Source organism: Macadamia integrifolia, chromosome 13 (assembly GCF_013358625.1).
Source record: "Macadamia integrifolia cultivar HAES 741 chromosome 13, SCU_Mint_v3, whole genome shotgun sequence".
Lineage (NCBI taxonomy): Eukaryota > Viridiplantae > Streptophyta > Magnoliopsida > Proteales > Proteaceae > Macadamia > Macadamia integrifolia.
The window spans coordinates 8,253,586-8,273,719 of NC_056569.1; the positions used below are offsets into that span (position 1 = coordinate 8,253,586).

A 20,134-nucleotide genomic window follows, 5' to 3' on the forward strand; every position below is an offset into this window, starting at 1 on the left:
GACTACTAGGAACCTACTTTTCTTGAAGGAAGTATCTAAGAGAAATGATGACTTGAGTAAAAAATCTTAAGCACTGTTTGATAACGTTTTTGTTACTTTTACATTAAAAAAAAAAAAAAAGATTTTTCATGTTTTCAAAAATAAAAACGAATTTTTTCGTATTTGATAAACCTATTTCTTGAAACATTTTTTGTAGATATAATGCCACTAAAACACCAATAGTATCATCGAATGCCCATAAGAGAGAGAGGGTTTGATTGCCTCTTTTTAGGTTTAAATAGTTGAACTTATTACATTTATGTTAATCGTTTTAATGGTTAAAACTTTAAAATCAAAACCAAATCACGGTTTCAATTTTAAAACCAAAACCAAACCATTTAATAAACAGATTCACAATTTTCAGTATAAGCAATTTGGTTCAATTTCGGTAAACAGTTTCGATTTCAAATTCACGTCCTTATACTAGAATTGCTATATCGGATTCTAGGTAAAGCTAGGTTTTTAACTACGCATATCAAGGATGGTCGCATTGATAGATCCGATTGGATATGATATGGATCTTTCGAACTCATCCGATCCTAATTTGGGTCCACCAATTATATCCAAATTGATCTTTCCTATTCAATCTCTTGTGAATTAGTGATTTTAATATATATATATATATATATATATAGGGAAAAAATATGACAACATAGAGAATGATTGTTCACAAATAATTTAAATATGATAAATGAAGTGGGAGTGTTGGGGATATGCCCACACTCCTATTGTAAGTTGGTTTTGCTTATAACAAACAATGAAGGTATTTAACAGTCTACCTTCAAGTATTGTATTGTAGAGACTTCAAGTCATTGAGCTAAATTTGAAAATGAAATGAAGATCAGAATCATCAAATAACGAAGAATGAAGTTAAGAAGTAAAGATGATATGAAGAATGGAAGTGATGAAGTATAAAATCAAGAATCAAGAAAAGAGTGGGAGTATGAAGCCACCAAAGCTTGAAAAGGTACTTCAAGGTATCAAGATCTCAAGGTGTCAGGACCAAAAGAATGAAGACTTCAAGAAGTGAAGACTTGAAGTTATTTCAAACATCAAGCATGCAAGGTCAATATAAAGAATGTAAAAGACCATTTGAAGGAAGAAAATAGTGACAATATAGATCATTGTTATAGTGCACACACTATACACAAGGCAGTTCACTACATGGGTCTAGATGAGTGCATCATCATTAACCTAGAATGATCGTAGGTGATGCCCAATGACTAATGCAACAGACCAATATGATCTTGGAATCATAATCGCTAAGATAAGCCATAGCCTTTGTTGAGTAAATCTTTACCAAAAAAAACCTGTGTTGAGTAAACAATAAGGTCCACACTCAAGGGTATTTTAGTCATTTGAAATTACTGAATCTAAAGAGACTTTCTACTGCAAAAGTGTATAACATCGAGTTCTGAAGCCAACACAACTTGAATCAAGTCAATTCGAACTTGTACGAGGAAGTTATGACTGTTTGGTAAAGACAGTCAATTAGGCCAAAATCCAGAGGCCTACCGGTAACTATCAGATTAGTTCTGTTTCCGCAGAACTTGTTAGGCTTTTGGCTAATAGAAGCCAACCGATAACTGTCAAACTCTGCCAGTAAGCTACCATAGACCTTTCGATAAATTTTTCAATTTAGCAAGATGCCTACCAGATGATTTGTGAAGACTCTCAACAGATATATTCCTCCAACGGATACCTCATCCTGTAATGACAAGCAGAGAAAAAATGTATCATTTAGACTCAAATTTTGACATCTCTCTTAACCCACTCACTCTATAAATGACACACACTTGTGCACAACATATAACACTCAATGCTACTCATCCAAGTGCATTAATTGGGTATTAGAGTGAAGAGAAGCAAGTTATACGTTTGAGTTCTAGCCTTGCTATTTAAGCATATGTTAAAAGAGGAACTTAACTCTCTCCATACAAGTTTTCTCTATTATTTAGAATTCTATCGTAAGCATTGAAAATACTACAAGGTGCATTCATTATATTAATTGCATAGCATACATACACCACACGAGGTAACATCCAACCTTTCTATCCATTGAAAGTATGTTTTGCCCAAGAGTTGGTTTAACTCTAAAAGTGAGCATTTTCATTTACACATTGTTCTTGACTGTACTTAGACAAGTGTGAACCTTCTTATCCTTAAGAGATTGTAAGGACACTCATCCTTAAAAGAGATTGTAATGACTCTCTCATCCTTAAAAGAGATTCTAAAGGACCCTCTTATCCTGTAAAGAGATTGTAAGGACACTCATCCTTAAAAGAGATTGTAATGACTCTCTCATCCTTAAAAGAGATTCTAAAGGACCCTCTTATGCTGTAAAGAGATTGTACGGATCCTCTTTTCCTTACAAGAGTTTGTAAAGGTGATTCCTCCCCACCTACTATATTGATTGGGAAAAACTAATGGATACCTCTCAAGGTGATCTTGTGAGGAATAGGCTAGACTCGGATTGAATTTGTCACACCCCGCTCGCACAAAGCCGAGCTGATGACCGAGTCAACACTGGTAACTCACAAACCTGCCAGGATCAACAGTGCAGTAACTACAATACATCATTCATCTACTAAACTAAGATAAGACTTGTATTTTCAACGGAAGACGTGTTTATAATAATACCTGTAATTGTTTCCCAAATACTTGATACCCAAATTGAATTATAAAAGTTACATACATTTGGGCCCGAAGGCATGATATATATACAAAGATATAACAATTTAAGCATCAAGTAACAAAAAGGAGTACATCAAAAAGAAAAAAAAAGAATCACTCAGGAGTCACATCTGCCATGCAACATAATCCTCACACGTGCAATCAACACCGTGCTCGAACTCGTCAGGGACCCACCAGTCCTCAAATGGAAACTCCACAGTGAGGCCCGGCTCATGATCACTAGGTTGGTAACTTGCAAAATCACCTAAAAAGAGTTGTGCACGTGAGATGAGCTTATTAGCCCAGTAAGTGGAAAGGAAGACCACATAAGGAAAACCACACAAATAATCACCAAACAAATGCACCTATATGCAATTCATTTTAACCCTATTAGCCTAACAACATTACTAGGTCATAGATTATATGCTACTCACAACCACAGTGCGCGTATGCCCAGGGTACGAGCCCGGCCACGATACGCCCATAGGGTTGTCGGAGAAGGCCCACCGTTGGTACCAGAATTTAAAATGTAAGCCGACTCCTAAAAAATTTAAATGACAGAAAGTAAATGGATGATTCCACCTGAAATAAAAATAGTATGATTGGTCCTCTGAATATACCACTGGGGTTACCGACTATTCTAGTGATCAGTTGTGCGTACTTCTAACCGCTACAAGAGTTCGACAATCACAACTCGATGTTTCCGCCCAATGATCCCCCAACACGTAAACCCCTGTTGGGAAGGGTCGTAGTACAAGAGTAAATCACATCCTAACCACATACCTCTACATGAGCATAGTACGATTACACAATGGTGTTGCGTCCCATACCACGAGCCACCATGCGCACTCGTTTCTAAGCTGACTACGGCATCTAATCTAGCATATACGTCATGCTTAAATGAAATTCTTCCATCACATACATCAAGACATAAATGATATTCATCATAAAACAAAGCATATTATGTTATGTAAATGCACATACAATGCGTGATATGTGATGTCTAATCTACACACAGAAATATGATGACATGGCTAGACTAACACATGTTAAATGATGCATAACATTTTGAATTTAAATCAGAGTCCACTCCCCACTTACTTGTAGATGTACACGGTGCTTATATCTAGTAGGAAAAAGATCCGATGTGTGGGTACGCGTATATTGAATGTAACCTATCATAAACATAATGATTTATCATTTCACTATTTTGGGGTTAAAATCATCATGTTTGAACACTAAAAATGGGTTTATAATCATAAATGGGGGTTACCCATCAAATTTAGACCAATTATGGGAATTCTGGAAAGACAGGTGGGCTAGAGCCAAAGATCGGTGGGCTATGTAGCCCGTCGGTTTCAGCCCCCAGTCTTTGAACGAAAATTTTCCAACATCATTCCCGACTTTCCTCTAGCTTAATAAACTTGTTTGGGGATGATCCGGTGACTCAAATCACTTGTCTAAAGTCTAATCACGTACCCTCAACCTAGATCTAACATCAAATCAAAAGAAAAGGAAAATTCTTACCTCTTTTTTCAAGAACACCAATGAAACCCCAAATTTCACTTCTTTTGCTTAAGAACCTCCAAATACTTTAGATCTTCACCAGTACTCCTTTCAAATCCTTCAAAATCATTATACACACCTTCCATTAGACCTTAGATTTGATTATCCAAGTAGGATTAGCAAGATCCAAGTGAGTTCTTTCCTAAAAATCAAAAAGAGGGTTTAAGGATGGGGTTTTCCTAAGAATCCTTGGAATGTGTGCAATACCTACCTCAAATCGAAGACCTAAGCTGATCATAAATCTAGGCTCAAAATACCAAGACCCAGCTCTGGTGAAGCTCTATGGTCAACTTCCCCTTCTTCTTCTTTCTTCTTCTTCCTCTTTTCTTGTCTTCTTCTTTCTCTCTCTTATTTACCCTCCCACCGACCAACTAACATTAATGAGGGAAAAGCCAACTAATGTCTCCCCTTTTATATCTGGGCCCCTAAAATATCTTATAAATCTCAAGTTGGCTATCTCAGGTGGGTATATCTCATGTGGGCTAAATCTCAGGTGGGTATATATCAGGTGAGTACATCTTAGGTGGGTACATCTTAGGCGGGCTAAATCTCAAGTGGGTATATCTCAGGTGGGTTAAATCTCAGACCGGTACATCTTAGGTCGGCTTCAATGGGAATAAACTCCGATATAATATTAGATTACGTTGACACCCACAAATACTAGTACGTACATTTACTTTTTGTACATGGCCTCATGGTGCGTGCAAGTGCAAGGCTTGGGTGCACATATTACACTTGGTACCCGATCGGTCATGTCAGGCCAACCCAAGTTCAAGGTCACCCTTGCTACCATATTCCATATGATACTTATATCGGTTCTCTCTGGTTCAACCCCTATATGGTCAAACCAAGTTAATGCGGTTAATTAGATCTGGTTAAGAAAGTAGGGTATCACATTACCCCCCCCCTTTTTAAAATTTTTGTCCCTGAAATTGTAGTACCTGATTGTCCAAAAAGATGAGGATACAAGGTTTGAATATCATCATCTTTCTCCCAAGATGCCTCTTTAATCGGGTGGTTAGCCCACCGAATCTTCACAAAAGCGATAGAGCGGTTGCAGAGAGTTTTCACCTTCCGATCTAAGATCACAGTCGGATGTTCTTCATATATCATATCAACTTCTAAGTATTCCAGTTCCACAAGTAGTACACGGGATATATCATGAACGTACTACTTCAACATGGATACATGGAAGACATTGTGAACACTGCTGAGGGAAGGTGGTAGTACCAACATGTATGCTACTGCTCCAACTCGCTTCAAAATCTCGAATGGCCCAATATATCTCGGATTTAACTTGCCTTTCTTGTAAAATCTACGCAGGTCTTTGGTAGGAGATATTTTGAGGAACACTTTCTCTCCCTCTTGGAATTCCATTTCCATCCTACGGCTATTTGCATAGCTCTTTTGGCATGATTGGGCTGCTTTAATTCTTTCTCTAATGACATTGACTTTATCACATGTCATCTGAATCATTTCTGGTCTAAGTATTCGACGTTCATCCACTTTGTCCCAGTATAAAGGAGTTCTGCACTTTCTACCATACAATACTTCATATGGAGCCATCTTAATTGTAGTTTGGTAGCTGTTGTTGTGAGAAAACTCCATAAGAGGTATATATTCCTCCCAAATGCCACTCATTTCTATGACACAAGCTCGGAGTATGTCTTTTAATATCTGTATTGTCCGCTCAGACTGTCCGTCTATCTATGGATGGAAGGTCGTACTCAGATTTTATTGTGTCCCAAGGCTTGCTGGAAGCTTTTCCAGAATTTGGAGGTAAACCTTGGGTCTCTCTCTGATACAATGCTCATTGGTACACCATGTAAGCGTATAACATTATCCATGTAAAGATGTGCCAGCTTATCCATGGTGTAAGTGGTCCTTATCGGAATAAAGTGAGCTGTCTTAGTAAGCCTGTCAACCACTACCCAAATTGCATCCATTCCCTTAGGTGTACGTGGTAGTCCGGTGACTAAGTCAATTGTAATGTTATCCCACTTCCATTTAGGTACTGGGAGCCATTGAAGAGTGCCAAAAGGTCGGTGCCGTTCAAATTTGACTTTCTAACATGCAAGACAAGTCAACATATACAAAGTTATCATGGACTTCATTGCTGGCTACCAGTAGTGTTGCTTTAGGTCTTTGTACATCTTGGTACTTCTAGGGTGAAGAGAGTACTCTGAACTGTGTGCTTCCTTTACTATTTTGTCTTGTATTACTTTGTCATAGGGTACACATAATCTGCCCCAAAACAACAATGCCCCATCACTGGCTAATGTAAAACTAGGGTTATTCATTTTTTTCTCTTGAATCTTCTCTCTGATCCGTTGTAACTCAGGATAAAAAGGCTATTTCATATGATTTCTTCCCTGATGGAAGAGTGTACCTGTAGAGTCGCTAAGGACATAGTCAACTGTTGAACATCATCTATCTGGTGCTCTAGTTCCAAGGTCGCTCCCTCATACAAGAGGATTTCATCCATTACCATTGCCTCCTGCACGAGCTTTGGATTGACAGCTAGATAGGAAAGTTACACAGTTTGAGCTTTCTGGCTTAACGTATCTACCACTACGTTGGCCTTCCCTGGGTGATACTGAATATCACAATCATAATCTTTCATAAGCTCAAGCCATCTCCTTTGTCTCATATTCAAGTCTTTTTGGGTGAAAAAGTACTTAAGACTTTTGTGGTCACTATATATTTCGTACTTTTCACCATACAAGTAGTGATGCCAAATCTTTAAGGCAAAAACGACCACTGTTAGCTCCAAGTCATGAGTAGGGTAGTTCTTGTCATAGTCCTTCAATTGTCTGGACGCATATGCTACTGTGATACCCTACTTTTTAAACCCGGTCTAATTACATGGTTGACCCGGTTTAACCATGCAGGACCCGGACCAGAGAGGGTTAAGGCGGGTTACTTATGGACCATGATGGCAAGGGTGACTTTGAACACAGGTTGGCCAGACAAGTCCGAGTCAGTGCCAGAGGAGACGGGTGTACCCAAGCCGTGCACATGCACGTATCATAAGGCCATGTACAGATAATGCTGGTATGTAGCCGTATCCTAAAGCGCATACGTATAATATACCCTGTGCTGAGAATGAGATACATGTCGAGAGTCGAATTCCATCAAAATCCCACTTGTTGGCCAACTTTCGGCCCTTAGGTGGGCGGTCATAGGTGGGCACATCCGCCCACCTGAGTGACCCACCCATGTGGTTTTAAAAAGTATAAATAACATTATTGTGTTTTTTATTTTCTCATTTATTACATTAAGGAGTTTGGTGAGAAGAGTAAAGAGGTGAGAGAAAAGAAGGGACAAAAGAAAATGGAGAAGAAGAAAGGGGAAGGAAGAGGAAGAAGAAATGGATTTAAGCAGCGCCAAGGTTTGATCTTCCCATTCCGACGTCGGAAGAGTGATCCCCAACACGAGATCTACGATTGGAGGTGAGCAAAGGCTATGCTTCTTAAACTTTCACCAAACCCAAGTAAAACCCTTGTTTTGGGTAGAGTTTCTTGAGATCTTGTAAATCCCACTTGAGATGATGAATCTAAGGTGTAATAAATGATTCATGTGTTGATTTTGAAGGATTCGAAGAAGTGTTTACAAGGTTGGAGAAGCATTGGTGATTTCTTGAGCTAAGAAATGATTTTGGGGTTTTGAAAGGAGTTCTTGAGCAAAGAAAGTAGGATGGCTTCTCAATCCTTAAATCTAACTTAGATCTAGGTTAGAATCATCTTATAAGACCTTGAATGTGTGGAAAATGGGATTGGAAAAGCCCCATTTGATTCCCTAAGGGTTGGGAAAAGTTTCAAGGAAAAAGGCATTTTTTCGCCCTCACAGGTGGGCTGGGACCGGTGGGCCGCACAGCCCGCCTGAGGGCACCCGCCTGAGAGGGCAGGCCTTCGGTCCCCACATGTGGGCCAACCGGTGGTCCAACCTGCCTGCCTGAGAGGACTGACCCTCGGTCCCTACCGATGGGCTGGGACAGGCTGGCCGACCGGCGGGCCGACCCACCCACCTGAGATGACCGATGGGCTGTCCGACCCACCCGAGAGGCCCCCAACATGATTTTTGTGCCTGAATGGACCCAAAACGGACGTGCAACCTTCTTTTATGACTCTAAACATGATTTAATCATCGAATCTTGTTAGTTTTGACCCCAAAGTGGTGAAATGCTAACCCCATTCACTTATGATAGGTTCACCAAAATTTACGTTTCTCGCGCCGGATCTCACCCGTACAAGGCGTGAGTCTTTGTACACAACAAGTAAGTGGGGAGAGGACGTTTACTTTTACTTTAAAGCTTGTTTGGCATCATTCAATCGTATCTAGACTAGCCATGTCATCATGCAAACTATGTGTAGCTTAGTCATCCTCACATGATTATGACATGTGTGTTATATTTACTTTCTCAATGTTAATTGATCGATGTGCTTATGTGATGAATGATGGAATCATTGTGCATGATGTATTATTAGACTAGATGTCATAGTCGGCTTGGAAACGAGTGCATTGGTGGCCCGTGGAATGGGACGCGATGGCACTATGCAATCGTACTATATCATACAGGAGCATGCGGTTTAGGATTATCATCTTCCCGTGCTACAACCCTTCCCAACAGGGGTTGTGGTGTTGGGTTATCACTTAGGGGGAAGCAGTGATCGCGGGTGTCGGGTCACTGTGGCAGTTAGACATACGCCAGGCTGGTCATTAGGATAGTCGGCAACCTCAGTGGTATATTCAAGAGGGCAAATCGTACTGCTTTTAAATTGCTGGAGTCAGCACCTTTACTTTCTGTCATTTACTTTTATGTTGAGAGCCGGTAGTTGGCATGCTTTAGTTTTTTGAGTACTCACGGTGGGCCTTCTTCGACAGCCCTATGGGCGTATCGCTAGATGGAGTTCACGGCTCGTACCCAGAACATACACGCACTATGATTGTAGTAGCACCAAATCCAAGACTTAGTAATGTTGTTTAGGTGGATGAGATTTAAAATGAATTACATAGCATATAGTGCATATGGATGTGATTGTTGTGTGGATTGTTGTGTGGTCCTTCTTTTCACTTACTGAGTTAGTGAGCTCATCCCACATGTACACCCCTTTTAGATGATTTTGCAGGTCACCCGCCTGAAGATCAAGGGTCGGGCCCCACAGTTGAGTTCCCCGACGAGGATTGGTGGGTCCACGAGGAGTATGAGCATGGCACAGATTGTGAGTGTGAGGACTGTGTTGCGGGACCGCAGTATTGACGTCGTACAGAGTTTACTTTTTGATTCTTTTGATGACCCCTTTTTGTGTACTTGATACGTGAATTGTTATTCTTTTTGTGTAAATATCATGCCTGCAGGCCCACATGTATTTATCTATATACTACAATTTGGGTATCAAGTATATTGGGGGTATTTACAGGTAAATTAAGTCTTCCGCTGAACTTTTGAACGTTTATTTTAGATGTGTGTATGCTGTGGTTGGGTACTGTATCAGATGATCCTGGTAGGTTTGGGTTAACCAGAGTTAACCCGGTCATCGGTCCGGTTCTGTGTGAACGGGGTGTGACAGCTACGATCTTGCTATGTTGCATAAGTACACAGCCCAATCCGACTTTGGAAGCATCGGTATACACTGTCATTCCACCTGTGCCTTTAGGAATAGTCAAAACTGGTGCTGATACTAGTTGCTTCTTCAGCTCTTGAAAACTTTCTTCACACTCCTTTGACCAATCAAACTTTATACCCTTCCTAGTCAGCTTGGTCATTGGTGCTGAAATCTGAGAAAAGTTCTCGATGAAGCGTCTATAGTAACCTGTCAAACCCAAGAAACGTTTAATTTATGTTACACTCTTGGGTACCTCCCAGTCTACTACAACTTTCACCTTATCTGGATCCACTTTGATCCCATTTTTAGACAACACGTGTCCTAAGAATCCAACTATTTGAGCCAAAATTCACACTTGCTAAATTTCGCATATAACTGTTGTTCTCTCAGTCTCTGTAGTACCATCCTCAAGTGTTTTAAATGGCCTTCTTCTGACTTCGAGTAGATCAAGATATCATTAATGAAAATAATGATCTTGTCAAGAACATTATGAAACACTCGGTTCATCAAATCCATGAAAGCTGCTGGTGCATTAGTCAACCCCAAAGACAACACTAAGAACTCATAATGACTGTACCAAGTTCTAAAGGCTATCTTTGGTATATCACTATTCTTTATCTTGAGTTGATAATACCCGGATCTGAGGTCAATCTTTGAAAATACCCTAGCACCTTGTAGTTGATCAAACAGATCATCAATGCATGGCTATGGATACCGGTTCTTGATAGTTAACCTGTTTAACTCCTAGTAATCAATGCACATACGCAAGCTTCCATCTTTCTTCTTAACAAACAACACTGGAGCACCCCAAGGTGATGCACTTGAGCGTATGAATCCCTTATTCAATAGATCTTACAACTGTACTTGCAATTCTTTTAGTTCTACTGGTGCCATTCTATACAGGGCCTTGGACATTGGGGCAGCTCCAGAAATCAAATCTATAACAAATTCCAACTCCCTGTCAGGTGATAGCTGAGTTAGATCATCTGGAAAGACGATTGGGAACTCTTTAACTACCTCTACTACCTCTAGAGGTGTGACCTTTGCATCTAAATCAATCGCCGATGTGAGGTACCCCTGACATCCATTTTTCAACAACTTTACTGCTTGCAGAGTAGAGATGAGGACCTTCTTAGCCTGCTTTATCACATCCGCTTGGTATATTAGTTCATTCCCTTCATTATCAATCACCTTGATCTATTTCTCAGCATAACCCACGCTTGCTTGATGTGCTGATAACCAATCCATGCCTAGTATAACATCAAAGTTTTGCATGTTGAACTTGATGAGTTGGGCATCTAACTACTTTCCACTGATCTCAATGGTGTATGGCCTATATACTGCCTTCAACTGTGAAATTTTTCCTGTAGGTGTACTAACTATCATTTTATGCTCTAATATCTTAGGTGCCATGTCAAGTTTCTCAGTAAATCTCTTTGATGTAAACGAATGTGAAGCCCCTGAATCAAACAAGACATATGCTGGTATACCTGATACAGGTAAGACACCTAATACAGCAATGCACATATGCATAGCATGTCATCAATATTTACCAAAAGATAATTCAATTTAAATCGTACCTGCTACCACTTCTGTGCTAGCTTTAGCTTCCTCAGCTAACAAAGCATACATCCTTCCTTGTGGTTGACTCCCTTGAGTCAAAGCATGTCTGTACCCAGAAGGCTGATTGGCTGGTACGGCTGGTCGGGCTCGGTAATCTTTAGTAAAATGCCCATATGAATGGCAATTAAAACAACTGTTCTACAAGGCTTGAGCCAGAGCAGGAGCTATCTGAGCTTGACCTGTAGCAAGTGGAGGGTGAGGTGGCCTAGTAGCTATGGGCACCGTACTGGTATTTAGACAAAAAGATGTAGTACCCGGCCCACTAGCGCATCGAGGAGGATAACCCGATGGCCTGTAGAGTTGCTTGTATGAAGGAGCAAATTTGTATGATCCACAAAAATTCTTACTTGGGCCACCTGAATCCACATAAGGGTTCGCTCTCTTCCATACTCGAGGTATAAGGAATGATTCACCTTTCATCTTATCTTCCATGGTTTTGTCCTTGTGTACAATCAAAACATAGTCGATGAGATCTAATGCCTCAAGTATTGTGCAATGGATACCTTCAATCCTTTCAGAAATTCTTACCATTTTCTTCAGTTGATTTCATGTGAGGGAGTGCAAAGTAGAATAGGGCCTCAAACTGTTGTTGATACTCAAGGATAGACTTACTTCCTTGAGTTAAGGCCGAGAACTCCGCTTCCTTGCGGTCTCTAAAACTACGAGGGTAGTAGTTTGCTAAGAATAATTCCTTGAATTGTTCCCATATGAGTTCCAGGTGTGTTGTAAACAATATGGCTTTTGAGACTTACCACCAGGAGTTGGCCTGATTCATAAACTGTAACCCCTATAAATAATCCTTTGAGCATCAGTGCACTCAATCACTTCAAATATCTTCTCAATCTCTTGGATCTATCAATCCGGTTCCCAAGGGTCACTACCCACCTTAGTGAATGTAGGTGGTAGGTTCCTTTTTAATGACTCCACCACTCTTGTGGTATGGCCCACCGGCTAAAAATATGGTACATACACCGGATGGTACGAGTAAGGAGGTGGCATCATATATGGAGGTGTACCCTGAGGTAATATGGGTGGTGTACCTCCAACTTGGTTATGAGGGTTGATGCCAGGTGGTGTACCTCCAACCTGTGCCCCAACACCAGGCCCTCCAGTTGGACCTTGTGGAATATCTACCCTAGGAGGATAACCTGGTAGTGCAGCATACCACTGCTATTGCATAGCAGTCATAAATGCTTGCTGTTGCTGGAGAATCTGCTGATGGAGATTCTGATTCGATTGTTGAATCAAGTTCTCAACATCACCAGAGGTAAGTACTGATGGAGGATCAGGAAGTGTAGCCATGGGTGGATCCTCATGAGCCACATCTTGATCAATTGTCTCTTGAGGTTATGGGTTAGATGCTTACCCCATAGGTTGAGGCCTTCTATTGATTGGTGGCCTACCAACAGGATGAGTACCTCGAGGTGCAACCCGTGTGACACCCTCGGATCTAGTGCGTACCATCGCTAGTGTACCTGATTTGCATAAAAATCTCATTTATGTTAGTATTACCACTCATTACACAATTGTTCGAAGCTTAACTCGCAACTTTGTGCATTTCCATCCCAAAATAATCGAAGAAATGTGTACAAAACAATTTAACTCCAAATTTGTATTTCATTATATGTATCAGCCCAAATCTCTTATATAAACTTATAGTTTTTCAAAAATGACCATTAAACCCACCAATGCAGGCCATGTAGGACCCACTGGTGGAGTTGGGCCTTTACTACCAAAACTGACGGGCTAAAGACCGATGGGCTTGGCTGGCTGAACCCTGTCGGTTTCAACCCACCGGAGTTACCCGAGGCTGTGATTAAAGGGGTTTTAAACCTTGTTTTTCTGCCCATTTTTCTCTCCTTCCCTCTCATACGAACTCAGGTGATTTTGGCTGATCCTTGGGTGATTCCTCATGACTCGACTCACCGAATCGACACAACGTTCTACTGAAGTTTGCCTTCTCTACCACTCCATCTTCAAGGTAAGGTCCTAACCCTTTTACTTCCCAAAATTTCTGGGTTTTCTCTTTTTTATATGAAAAAATCGCCAATGGGGTTGGGGCTTTGGTTTTTCCTTTGATTCTCTCCATGAAAAACGATTCATGTGCTATTGTAGAGCTTAGCTTTAAGTTTCCAATTAGTTTGATCCTTGAAATGGAACATTGGAGAGATTTTCTCCCTTTTTATGCCCTAAACAACGATTTTGGGGATTTTGTTGTGCCTTTCTCTCATTTATGTTAATTTAGCATCCACATTATGAGTTTCCCTTGTTCTCATTGCAATGTTAGGCTTCTCTTGTGTTCAATAACCGTTCCTTTGCAACTTACCCCAATTTGGATGTTATGATAGCCCTAAAATCCTTATATAATTTTCCCAAACAGAGAGGGCAACAACATTAGAAAAGTTTATACCTAGCCATACCTTGAATTCTTTGTTTACATTTGAATCATTAATCTTCAAGCATATTAGAATCATCATTACTTGTTTTCTTTGAATGTAAACCTTCCATTTGGATAGATTCCTAAAATTTGAATTTCTCTACTTGGTTGGTATACTTATTTGGGATCCTTCAATTTCTTATTCTAAACCCGAATAGGGATATGCTACCTCTTGTTTAATCTAGTATGGTATCTCGTGTTCTCTTAAAAGGATCTATTCATTGTATACATTCTTGGACTGTTCACGCATCAAGACCACATCTCACTTGGGTCATTGTATATCTCAATCCACACATGCATTATCTCATTCATCACTTTGATTCCATTTCTACTATCCGTCTCGAATTGATACTCCTTATACTTGACTTCCTATTTTACTTTATGTACTTATCTCTCTTCTTTGAAATTTTAGGATGCCACTAAGAAGAGGCAAGGAATTCGTAGAGCCATCAAGGAAGAGAAAAACTTCCAAGGCTAGGAAGAGAGAGGTGGGGTCTAGTTCTTCAGCCCCATCACCATTTAGGGAATGGGAGGACTCATCCATCTATGATGAGATGGTCTTCCACAGTGCGAGAGTTGTGTCATTATGGAGTACCTTCTGTTCACTACCGATGATATTGGAAAAGCAGATGATTATGGAACACTTTTCTTGCTTCACCTCTTTGAGAGGTTTTCTGCCCTTGGTTGGGAGTCCATCCTCAACATTGACTAGCCATACTACAAGGGTTTGGTGAGGAGGTTCTACTGTAACCTGGAGGCCATGGAGGACAAGGGGGAGTTTGTCATAGTCAGTATGGTGAAGGGTGTAGAGATCATCCTTATCGTGGATAGATTGGCAGAGATATGGGTATCTCCTCAAAGGGCATCCACTACTACAGTCCTCCCAGGACCAGAGGCATGAGCCCACTGATGAGCTGGGACACTCAGGAGCACATCTACGAGGTGATTAGTAGTTCACCAGTAAGGCCTGCATCCGAGTTGGACTTTTCTCCTAAGGGTAAGGTATTTTCTAGGTTATTATAGTTCAACCTAGCTCTTGGAGTGGTCATCAGAATCAGGTAGGTTTCATGCCCACCTACCTAGCTGCTTGTCAGCTATCTGCCCTTGAGGGTAATGTACCTAGACTATGCCTCCCCTACTTCATGCTGAGGTCCATGCATTACCATGCCTTACATCCCAAGGATGCTAGCCTACCCTATGCAAAGCTCTTACTTGAGTCTTTGAGCATTTCGCAGTCGACCTTTCTGAGGAGGAGGGATCGATCCTGAGGGATAAGTTCTCTGTAAGGAACTTGAGGCAAATGAACCTGCATGCCTTGATGGTAGAGCCTTAGGTAGTTGAGGAGCAGGAGGAGGGTGTGCCCATAGATGAGGATAAGCGTACCAGAGATGATGGGAGTCACTTCCCGTACTATGAGGAGATCAGAGAGGAGGAGATTTTGGAGGAGGTGCCTTTGGATACTACGGCGACAGATCCCGCTTTCCATAGAGCTGGCTGTTCTAGATCAGCCAGAGCTAGTGGCCCGGGCATACCTAGTGCTTTTGGAACACAGACTTCAGCTCCGCCACCTACTGGAGAGACACCTATCCTACAGGATATCCTATCAGAGTTAAGGTCCCTGAGAGAGAGTCAGGCTGAGCTCAGAGGTCAGCTTGGAGAGAATGCGGCCAGGGAGCAAGAGCTTCTCAGGAGAGTGGAGGAGAACACCAGTAGAGAGCTCCAGATGTGGAGGCAATTTGGAGAGATGGAGTCCAGGTTTCAGCGACTCAACTGGGATATGTACCAATCTTCTAGGGTGATCTTCACGGATGTCAGTCATGTATAGAGGAGAGTGGTGCGCCTCTATGATCGATTCACTCATTGGGACATGCGTCTCGGCATCAACTCTTGGGTCCACTTGGGAGAGCCTTTCGATGTCTCTAGCGACGACTCCGACTCCGACTCTGACTAGTGTTTTAGGCTGGTGGCCTATTATCCTCTTTTAACCCTTTACTTATCATTCTACTTGTCTCTTTTCAGCTTTATTTGACAGTCTTGACTATTTTGGGTTTTATAGTTGACTTTCCTGTTTTATGTAAGTGATCGAACTAGCATAGCTTTAAGAAATGATAGCATCTGTCATTCATTTTGTAATTTATTTCATTGGTGTACTTAAAGTTTGAATTGTGATCTTGATAGTAATTGTAAATTTCTGAATGATTTGCTTATATTAAACTGCGTGGTTTGATGGTTGCCGACACGACCTCTATATGTTATTATTTTATTATTCTTGTTGTCTATTAGGTTTTTTGTTTGAAATTTTTTTTGGTTTTCTCATTTTACGCCGTTATACTGTCGAAATTTTGTTAAAATTCTACTACCAAGTAAACTCAATTATGACAATTTTAAAACTAGTTAATCAGGATTCATACTATCAATGCATGCATGCCATGAATGTAAGGGTTACAAATTATTTTATATTTAATTTAAGACTTTTTAACTTTTCATAAGGTTTTTATCTTCACCCACCCTAGACCTATTATAGTTTCTATGGGGTCTAAGCAGTATGCTGTAGGCAGGCAGAGCATTGCGCTCTAATACCACTGTTGCACACCACACTAGCACAAAGCCGAGCCGGTGACTGAGTTAATATCAGTTAACTCACAGACCTGCCAGGATTAACAATGCAGTAACTACAATATAGCATACATCTACTAAACTAAGATAAGATCTATATTTTCAGCGGAAGACCTGTTCATAATAATATCTATAATTGTTTCTCAAATACTTGATTCCTAAATTGAGTTATAAAAGTTACATACATTTGGGCCCGAAGGCATGATATATACAAAAATATAACAATTTAAGCATTAAGTAACAAAAGAGAGTACATAAAAAAGAATAAAAAAAAGAATCACTCAGGAGTCATAGCTACCATGAAGCACAATCCTCGCACGTTCAATCGGCACCGTGCTCAAACTCGTCAGGGACCCACCAGTCCTTAGATGGAAACTCCATGGTGGGGCTTGGCTCCTGATCACGAGGCAGGTAACCTGCAAAATCACATAAAAAGAGTTGTGCATATGGGATGAGCTCACTAGCCCAGTAAGTGGAAAAGAAGACCACACAAGGAAAACCACACAAATAATCGCCAAACAAATGTGCATATATGCAATTCATTTTAACCCTATTAGCCTAACAAAATTACTAGGTCATAGGTTATGTGTTACTCATAACCATAGTGCGCATATGCCCAGGTACGAGCTGCGAACCCCATCCCACGATACGCCCATAGGGTTATCGAAGAAGGCCCACCGTTGGTACCAAAATTTAAAATGCAAGCCGATTCCCAAAAAATTTAAATGATAGAAAGTAAATGGGTGACTCCACCCAAAATAAAAATAATACAATCGGCCCTCTGAATATATCACCGGGGTTACCGACTAGCGATCAGTCATGTGTACTTCTAACCGCTGTAGGAGTTCGACAACCGTAACTCGATGCTTTTCCCCAATGATCCCCCAACATGTAAATGTCTATTGGGAAAGGTTGTAGCACAAGTGTAAATTACCATCCTAACCACATACTTCTACATGAGTATAGTACGATTACATAATGACGCCACATCTCATACCACGAGCCACCATGCATTGTTTCCAAGCCGACTACGGCATCTAATCTAGCATATACGTCATGCCCAAATGAAATTCTTCCATCACATACATCAAGACATAAAAGATATTCATCATAAAGCAAAGCATATTATGTTATGTAAATGCACATACAATGCGTGATATGACATATGTAAAGCCTAGTCTATATACAGTAATATGATGACATGGCTAGACTAATACATGTTAAATGATGCATAACATTTTGAATTTAAATCAGAGTCCACTCCCCACTTACTTGTATATGTATACGGTGCTTGTACCCGGTACAAAAAAGATCCGATGTGTGGGTACGTGTATATTGAGTGTAACCTAGTATAAACATAATGGTTTATCATTTCACTATTTTGGGGTCAAAATCATCATATTTGAATACTAAAATCAGGTTTATAATCATAAATGGGGGTTACCCATCAAATTTAGACTAATTCTGGGAATTCTGGAAAGACCGGTGGGCTAGAGCCAAAGACCGGTGGGCTATGTAGCTCGTCGATTACTCCAGAGCCTAGAAACTGAGTTCTAGGAACTCAGGTGGGCAAAAACTAGAAGACCGGTGGGCTATGTGTAGCCCATCGGTTTCAGCCCGCCAGTTACTCCAGAGCCTAGAAACTGAGTTCTGGGAACTCAGGTGGGCTAAAACTAGAAGACAGGTGGGGTAAAAATACCTTCAGTCTTTGAACGAAATTTTTTCAACATCATTCCCAACTTTCCTCCGACTTAGGGAACTTGTTTAGGGATGATCCGATGACTCAAATCACTTGTCTAAGGTCCAATCATATACCCTCAACCTAGATCTAAGATCAAACCAAAAGAAAAGGAAGATTCTTACATCTTTTTCAAAAACACCAATGAAACCCCAAATTTCACTTCTTTTGCTCAAAAACCTCCAAATACTTTAGATCTTCACCAACACTCTTTTCAAATCCTTCAAAATCATTATACACACCTTCCATTAGACCTTAGATTTGATTATCCAAGTAGGATTAGTAAGATCCAAGTGAGTTCTTTCCCAAAAATAAAAAAAGAGGGTTTAAGGATGGGATTTTCCTAAGAATCCTTGGAATGTGTGCAATACCTACCTCAAATCAAAGTCCTCGGTGAGCTAATCATAAATCCGGGCTCAAAATACCAAGACCCAATTCTGGTGAAGCTCTACGATCAACTTCCCCTTCTTTTTTTTTCTTCTTCTTCTTCCTCTTTTCCTTTCTTCTTCTTCTTTCTCTCTCTTCTTTACTCTCCCACCGACCAACTAACATTAATTAGAGAAAAGACAAGTAATGTCTCCCCTTTTATACCTTGGCCTAAAAATATCTTCTAAATCTCAGGTGGACTAAATCTCAAGTGGGTATATCTTAGGTTGGTACATCTCAGGAGGGTATATCTCAGGTGGGTACATCTCAGGTGGGCTAAATCTCAAGTGGACTAAACCTCAGGTAGACACATCTCAGGTGGGCTTCAATGGGAATAAACTCCCACATAATATTAGATTACGTTGGCACCCACAAATACTAGTACGTACCTTTACTTTTTGTACATGGCCTTGTGGTGTGTGCAAGTGCAAGGTTTGGGTGCATATATTACACCAGGTACCCGCTCGGTCATGTCAGGCCAACCCAAGTTCAAGGTCACTCTTGCTACCATATTCCATATAGTACCTGTGTCGGTTCTCTCCGGTTCAGCCCCTATATGATCAAACTATGTCAATGTGGTTAATTAGACCGAGTTTAGAGAGTAGAGTATCACAGAATTGAACCACTATAAATCTTTGTCGTCACGTCTTTGGAAAGAAGTCCCAAATGAGGGAATCATAGCAATCGAAGAAGAGGAAATGACTAGTGAATGACAATTATACTTTGATGGGGCTACAAATCATAAGGGTTATGGTGCAGGAGTGCCATTGGTGACATCGGACGGATTAGACCTACCGTCATCTTTCCACCTTGACGTCCCTTGTACCAACAATATTTCAAGTATGAAGCATGCACATTGGGCCTAGAGATAGCACTAACCATTAGGATAAAGAAGATCAAGGTGTATGGTGATTCCATCATCATTATCTCCTAGACTTAGGGAAAATGGAAGGCTAGGGATCAAAAATTAAATCCATACACCACATCAATGGAAGCATAAAGACTGATACGAGAAAATAATTAAAAAACCCCAAGTGACAGAGCAATAATATACTAGTGTGTGCCAAAAATTTTCCCTTTATTTAATTTCACTATATAGGCCCTATTAGTTGTAAGAGATCGAAAAGTATATGTTCGTACATTGTCGTCATGGAAACCCTCTCCCTTAAATAAATAAATAAAAGGAAAAAGAACGATGCCTCCTACACCCTCTCTTATGGAGCTATGAAATGACCACCCCACCCCTCCCCTTGGATTCCCATGTATGTGCTCCCATTAGCCCCCACACTGGGTCATTGAGAATAATAATCCCACAACAATTAACTCTAGGTTTTAGATGACTTCATTTACCGATTGAGCCTCTCTACTTAATAGCTTAAACTTTTATATAGGCTGAGTCTGTGGAGACCA

The 20,134-nt window shown here is 40.6% G+C and overlaps 1 long non-coding RNA gene across 1 annotated transcript; it reads right to left on the bottom strand.

The window, feature by feature from the left end:
• Positions 1-2,730: 2,730 nt before the first annotated feature.
• Positions 2,731-18,828, bottom strand: LOC122059214. The gene is made up of 3 exons (XR_006134003.1): positions 18,674-18,828; positions 16,859-16,976; positions 2,731-2,977 (listed from the first exon to the last, which is right to left on the bottom strand). It is a non-coding gene; the product is annotated as an uncharacterized LOC122059214 (long non-coding RNA).
• Between the last annotated feature and the right edge of the window lie 1,306 nt (positions 18,829-20,134).